The sequence below is a fragment of the Onychomys torridus genome, chromosome 16 (assembly GCF_903995425.1).
Source record: "Onychomys torridus chromosome 16, mOncTor1.1, whole genome shotgun sequence".
In the NCBI taxonomy this organism is placed as follows: Eukaryota; Metazoa; Chordata; class Mammalia; order Rodentia; family Cricetidae; genus Onychomys; species Onychomys torridus.
The window spans coordinates 65,908,995-65,915,108 of record NC_050458.1 but is presented as its reverse complement, the minus strand read 5'-3'; positions in this window follow the sequence as shown (position 1 = coordinate 65,915,108).

The window sequence follows — 6,114 nt, the reverse complement described above, 5'->3', positions numbered from 1 at the left end:
CCTGGAAGGGTGTCCTCTGACTTTCTCACGCGCACTGCGGCACTAATTACACACACACACACACACACACACACTGAATGTTTTAAAAGCTCAAAAAAGAATTTCATGAGAAACATTTTGTTTCTGAGAAAAATTATCAACATCCAAGTGAAGTTGTTCATTCTTTTTTTTTTTTTTTTTTTTTTTTGTGGCGCTGAGGATAGAACCCAGGGCCTTGCGCTTGCTAGGCAAGCACTCTACCACTGAGCTGAATCCCCACCCCCGAAGTTGTTCATTTTTACAGGGGCATATCATCTGCATTATTGTCACCATCAACAGCGGTCCGACATAAACACATTACAGACAAGACAGGGGTCCAGAATATCTGTCACTGAGAAAAACAGGTTGCAGAAGTGTACAGTCAATTTCTCTACACACGTGTATGTGCACAGGCATGCACACACACACACACACACACACACACACACAAATGTTTGGCAGCTACAAAAACTTTCCTTGTTTTCCTTTGGGTAGTGGGATTAAAGGTTTTAAATTTTTAATTCGTTTTGTGTTTATTTAGTATCTCCTGATTTTTATGAGAAATTTTTAATTACTTGTGCAACCAAATTGTGTGTATGTATGCACTCACGTGTATGTGTGCATTCACACACAGGTGTATGTGTGTACCATGGTTGTAGCTGTTCTGTCTGGGCCAGTGTCCCTCACATGCATTTCTTCACAGTGGCTTCTATTCCTGAGGACACAGAGGCCACTAGTGAACCGTTACAGAAATGTACGTCCAGGGGCTGGGGAGATGCCCACTCTGTACAGTGGCTGCCACACAAACATGAGGACATGGAGTTAGACCTCAAGCACATGCTTATGATCCCAGTGCTGATGAAACAGAGACAGGGGGAATCCCTGGGGCTTGCTGGCCAGCCAAGGAGTGACCTCCAAATTCTATAAGACACTCTTTCTCAAAATATAAGGTGGAAGCCAGGTGTGATGACACACACTTTTAATTCCAGCACCGAGGAAGCAGAAGTAGGAGGATTCTCTGAGTCCCAGGCTAGCCTGAGCTACACAGTGAGCTCTAGGCTAGCTCAGGCTACATAATGAGACTCCCCCAAACAAGCAAAACAAAACAAAACAAAAAACAATGGAGGAAGATTGAGAAAGACAGCTGACATCAACCTCCAGTCTCCACACACACACACACACACACACACACACACACACACACACACACACACATACACACACACTGACCTTTAGAGCTCACAGGCTATTCAACTATAATTCCAGCATTCAGGAGGCCGAGGCAGGCAGATTGCTCTGAGTTTAAGGCTATCCTGGACTGCGGAGTGAGTTCCAAGCCAACATGAGCTAAACAGAGCAGCAGGCAGGCAGCATTTGAACCTACCAATAGTGGCCATAAGCACTTTCCAGAGTGCTTACGCACACTATGTTATCTGAGCAGAACACGTTCCTAGGTGAAGGGGCTGCTGGGGCCTTCCCTGCACCCTGAGCTCTGCTCCTTACCTCATAGTTGCTTCAGCGGCTGGCTACTTGGTTTCCTCGAGACGATCTCTTCCATGTAGACTGGTTATCTACATAGATCAGACTGGCCTGAGCTTACAGTGATCCTCTTGCCTCTGCCCCTGTATTGTTGGGGTTACAGGCGTGCACAAGTCTATGTGGCTTCTTGAACTGCTGTCTCTCCAAGCTGTCCCTGAGCTTCTCTGGAAGCACTGGGGTCTTTCTCTAGTCTCAGAAAGGAGCACCCATGTGCATGGGTAGATGCTATCTACTAGAATCTGGAGTCTTTTGAAGCCCATCTTGGTAGGTCCACTCCTTATTTATTTTCCCAAGAAAATATTTATTTTCTCTTTCATGATTTGTGACAGGGTCTGAGAGGCTGGTCCCAAACTCCAGGGCCCAAGCAATCCTCTAGGAGTAGCTGGGATTGCAGACATATGCCGCCACCGATTTAGGTTCTTCTCTGCTACCCTTCAATAATTTGCAAACTTTTGGAAATGACTGACAGCTGCAGATGTCTTCCTGGATTTGTACTATTCCAGGTGTGGAAGGGGCTAGAGCTGGTCCAACTGGGCTCTGCATGTAGGACCTGGAGATAGCTCTGTTGGGGCCCAGGGCACACAGGAACACAGCACCAAGGCACCATGGCACACTGGCACCACAGCTTGGGCAGGGTTGGATCCAACTCCTCAGGCTTCGCTAAGCCCCTCCCCTCTTTGAGGCTGGAGAAGGGAGTAAAGGGCTGAGTTAGAAGGGAGGAGGCTAAGCGGGAGGAGCAGTCCACTACATTACTAGATGTCTTAAGTACAACCAGATGTACTGGGACTTTACAATCAGGCCCAGCCCCAGAGGGCAGAGCAGGGGCAGGGGACCTTCTATGCAAACTGATTTCTAATTCCCCACCCTCTCCTGCGTTTGTAAACTTTGAAAGAGAGGAGAGACTTCCTGTGGGTTTCCAGGGGCTGGTGTGTTAAGAGGGGGGCGGGTCCTGCAGGGGTGGGTCCTGCCTCTGGACGGAGGGGGCAGGCTCTATGAAGCAGAGATCTGGACTCAATCTCTAGAACCTAGTGGGGGAAAGAGCTTAGAAGTGTGCTGGGATGGAGCTACTGACTGCAGGGTTTCACAGAGGGAAACTCAACAGAGTCGGGTTCTGACAGCTGAATAGGAGTGGGAGAATAAGATTCTAGGCTCAGAGATTCGCAAGTGTTCAAATAGCCTGGGTGTTACTGACTTCTGAGGGACTGGAGGTATAAAGTGGGATCAGTTCAAAGTGCTGGTGCAAAGGCTGTGCTGGGGGATTGGGGGGGAGAACCTCTGTTTATGCAGCAGCAGAAGCATCTAGAGTAAACTGAGGATTTTGAGTATGGGGTGCCAGGGTCCCCTGAGTTAGGCACAGGGTGGCAAAATGGGATGAGGTCTCTCCTCCAAGCTTTGAGTGGCCTAACACAGAGTTGGATCTGAAAGGAAAGCATGCATTTTCTAATTCCCACAGAGGCTCCTAGAGACTCTCAGGCTGGCTGTGGGGGTGCTGGCTGGCCCAGACCCATCCTGGGGCACGGGGGTGGGGGTACAACATGGGACACAGGACAACAAAGCTGGTGAAGGTGTAAAAGCAGCAGTGGGGGAGGGGCACGGGTGGGAGGCTTTGGCATCTGGGCCTTGATGGTCAAACCCCCAAATCCCAAAAGGCTGGCACTTCCATTTGTGGACAGAGCGGCCGGAGCCCAACCACAGGCAAGTTCGGGCAGCAGCTGGTGGGGTGTGGTGTCCTCTGGGCACACTCCCTGTCCCCTCAGCCAGGACATGCTTCCTTCCTTTCCTGCCCACAGTGACTCCTGAGGGGCCAGCCGAGGACCACAGAGAGAGCGCCCTCCCTTTCCTCTTCCTCTCTTCCATTTCTTTCTGCTTCCTCCCTCCACCCATCCTGCCCTGGGGCCTTTTTCTTTCCTTCCTCACCCCACCAGCTCCTGCCTTCTCTGGGTCTGCCTTCTCTGGGTCTGCCTCCCTTGCACCCCCTCCCCCCCAATCTAAATCCCTTCCAAGTGCATGGTTTTGGAAAGCCCTTGATGCCCATTTCTGGACCAAGATGTCACCCACTCATTCCCACATACACGTAGGCCCTACCCATGCACACACTCACATGAAGTTGCTGGCATCCAGCCATACACCCAGCCCCTGTTTCGGGATGGTTAGCAGTGGGTCCTCCATCTTGGAAGTGATAGGAGCCAAATGGGTGGCAGGCCTGGAAGAGCGATGCATTAGCCATCATTACAACTATTATTATCCAATCCATTGTGGGCACTTGACCTGCCCTGGGAGGCTCTCAGCGACCTCAGCAGGGGGCTTGCAGGGCACAGATCCCTTGCCTGAGGGCAGTCAGAAGAGAGGTCAAGCAGGAGCCCTCAGAGATTAGCCCCCCAGAAAGGCCAAGAATAGATATGATGAAAGGCCATTTGCCAGGACTGAGTGTGTCAGCTTCGGGGTGATGTATTAACAGGACCTTAATGAGCTCGGGGAAGGAAAGTGATACTTCATTGCCTGAGCAATGGGACAGGATATAGGTGAAGGAGGCAAGCGAGCAGGGTCCCCCCACCTGCTGACTAAAGCCCTTACTGTGACCCAGGTCCATCTGAGAGTAGGAACCGCCTGGTACTGTAAGTTAGGGCCTTACCTGTGGAGCCTCGAAGGCTTCTGCAGCACACTGCGCATCCCTCTGAGGCGTGAACAAGCTTTCCTGAGATTCCAGCACTGGGAGACGTTTGTCTCTAGGCAGACATGAACATTCCCTCAGATGAAGCCCTCTCCTATCATTTCATCCTGGAACCTGGTGTAGTCTGGCACCCAAGACACCCATCCACAAGGCCAGCCAGGCTTGGCATCCTGGGACAATTCCAGGTGACTGAGGTATCTCTACTCCTGAGGACACTGGCCTCTTAAATCTGTCTCTGGCCCTCAAGGGAGCCTACAAGAGCCGGGGGTAAGGAGAATGGGGTTCCAGGTCAGGCTTTGCTGAGCACTCTTAAACTGGCCTCAGATACCCAACAGGAAAGAAGGACCGCAATCAGGAAGTTCATTATTTTGTCTCAGCTCCTGCCCTGCCAGCATGGTGACCGTGGCTGTTTGCACCCTGCCTTTATGATTATGATGCTAGGGACCTGACCCAACACTCTTGAGTCTTGGCACATATCTGATTTGTGTCAGAGTGTGTGGGTGGAGGTATAGGGTAAGAATGGAAAGCTGGGGTACAAACAAGAAAATTCTGGGGCTTGATGAGTTTCAGAACTTTGTTGGATGTTGGTTTTATTTCCATATATAGGCTATGAAGAAAAAAAGGATGATTGGCGGCCTGTACCTTGCCTTTCCTCTGACATCCACGAAGCTGCCCAGGCCTGTGGGATGCCAGAGTGTCTGGAGGCATGGTCACTGGTAGAGGGATTGGATAGTGAGTTCTGCGACTCAGAGGCCAGAGGCCTGTTCTGCAGGCTAAAGGAAGCCCCTCCAGGGTGAATCCTGTCCTGCAGATGCTCATGCTGACCAGGCACCCGGAAGGAAAAGGAAGGCCCAGAAGAGAGGCAGAGCCCTGAAGCACTACCCATGGGTGGGAAATGACTGTCACAGATCCTCAGAACGCTCCGGGCTCCTCCAGAACCGCCACCATAAGCGCAGCGCCTGTGCTCACGGCCTCCTAGGGCCTAGGGAGTCTTGGCTTTTATCACCACCGCAGCTCTGAGACGCCTGCCTACAACTGTGCCTACTCTAGACCAGGAGGGCCAATGCTTGGCACAATGCAGTTGCCTAGTGCATATGCCCCAGTGCAAATGCCACTGGTTACCAGTGGTGGCTGGGACTCCTTCAGTCGCGCCGGTGGGCCCAGGGTGACCGTTGTCTCCTTGGGAAAGCTCTCCAGAATGACTGATCTTTTATAAGTCCCACCCCTGAGTCCGATCTTCAATCCTGGGCTCAGTCTCCTGTACACTCCCCACCCCACTTGTTCGGTGGCACCTGTGTAGAGACAGTGCCCTCGCCTGGCTGTCGGGCCTGCCCTGGGCATCCCGCACGCTGGAGGTTGCTCTGCGGACCCGGGCCAGGGACGCAGGCGAGTCCACAGGAGTCCTGTGGTCTTGGCCAGCCAGCGGACGGGGCGGGCCTGGCCGGCCGCCTTCCCCTTTGCCCTTCGACCCAGGAAGCGGCTCACAGCCAGCGGCCACTCACGGCTGCCTGGAGCTCAACCCTGGCCTCCGCGCCGGTCCGGCCTCCCCGGCCTCCCCGGCCTCCCCGGCCTCCCCGCCTCCGGGCCGAGCCTCCACCCCCAGCGCAACTTCCCGCTCCGACGGCGGGGGAGGCGGGAGCGGGCGAGCGGCCTGAGAGTGGCGCAAGGACACTCACACCGAGGGTCATTTGCTCTTTTTCCCCCGGGTGGCTAATTTATTTTCGAGCCCGGGGAGGGGGAGGCGGGGCGGCGAGGACGCTCAGCGGGGCTGGGCGAGCTGGGGCGGGGGCGGGGCGCTGGGAGGGGCGGGGCGCGGGCCCGGAGGGAGGGCGCTGGGGGCGGGAGAGGGGAGGAGGGGTGGGGGTCCTGCCTGCGGGGGGAGCCTG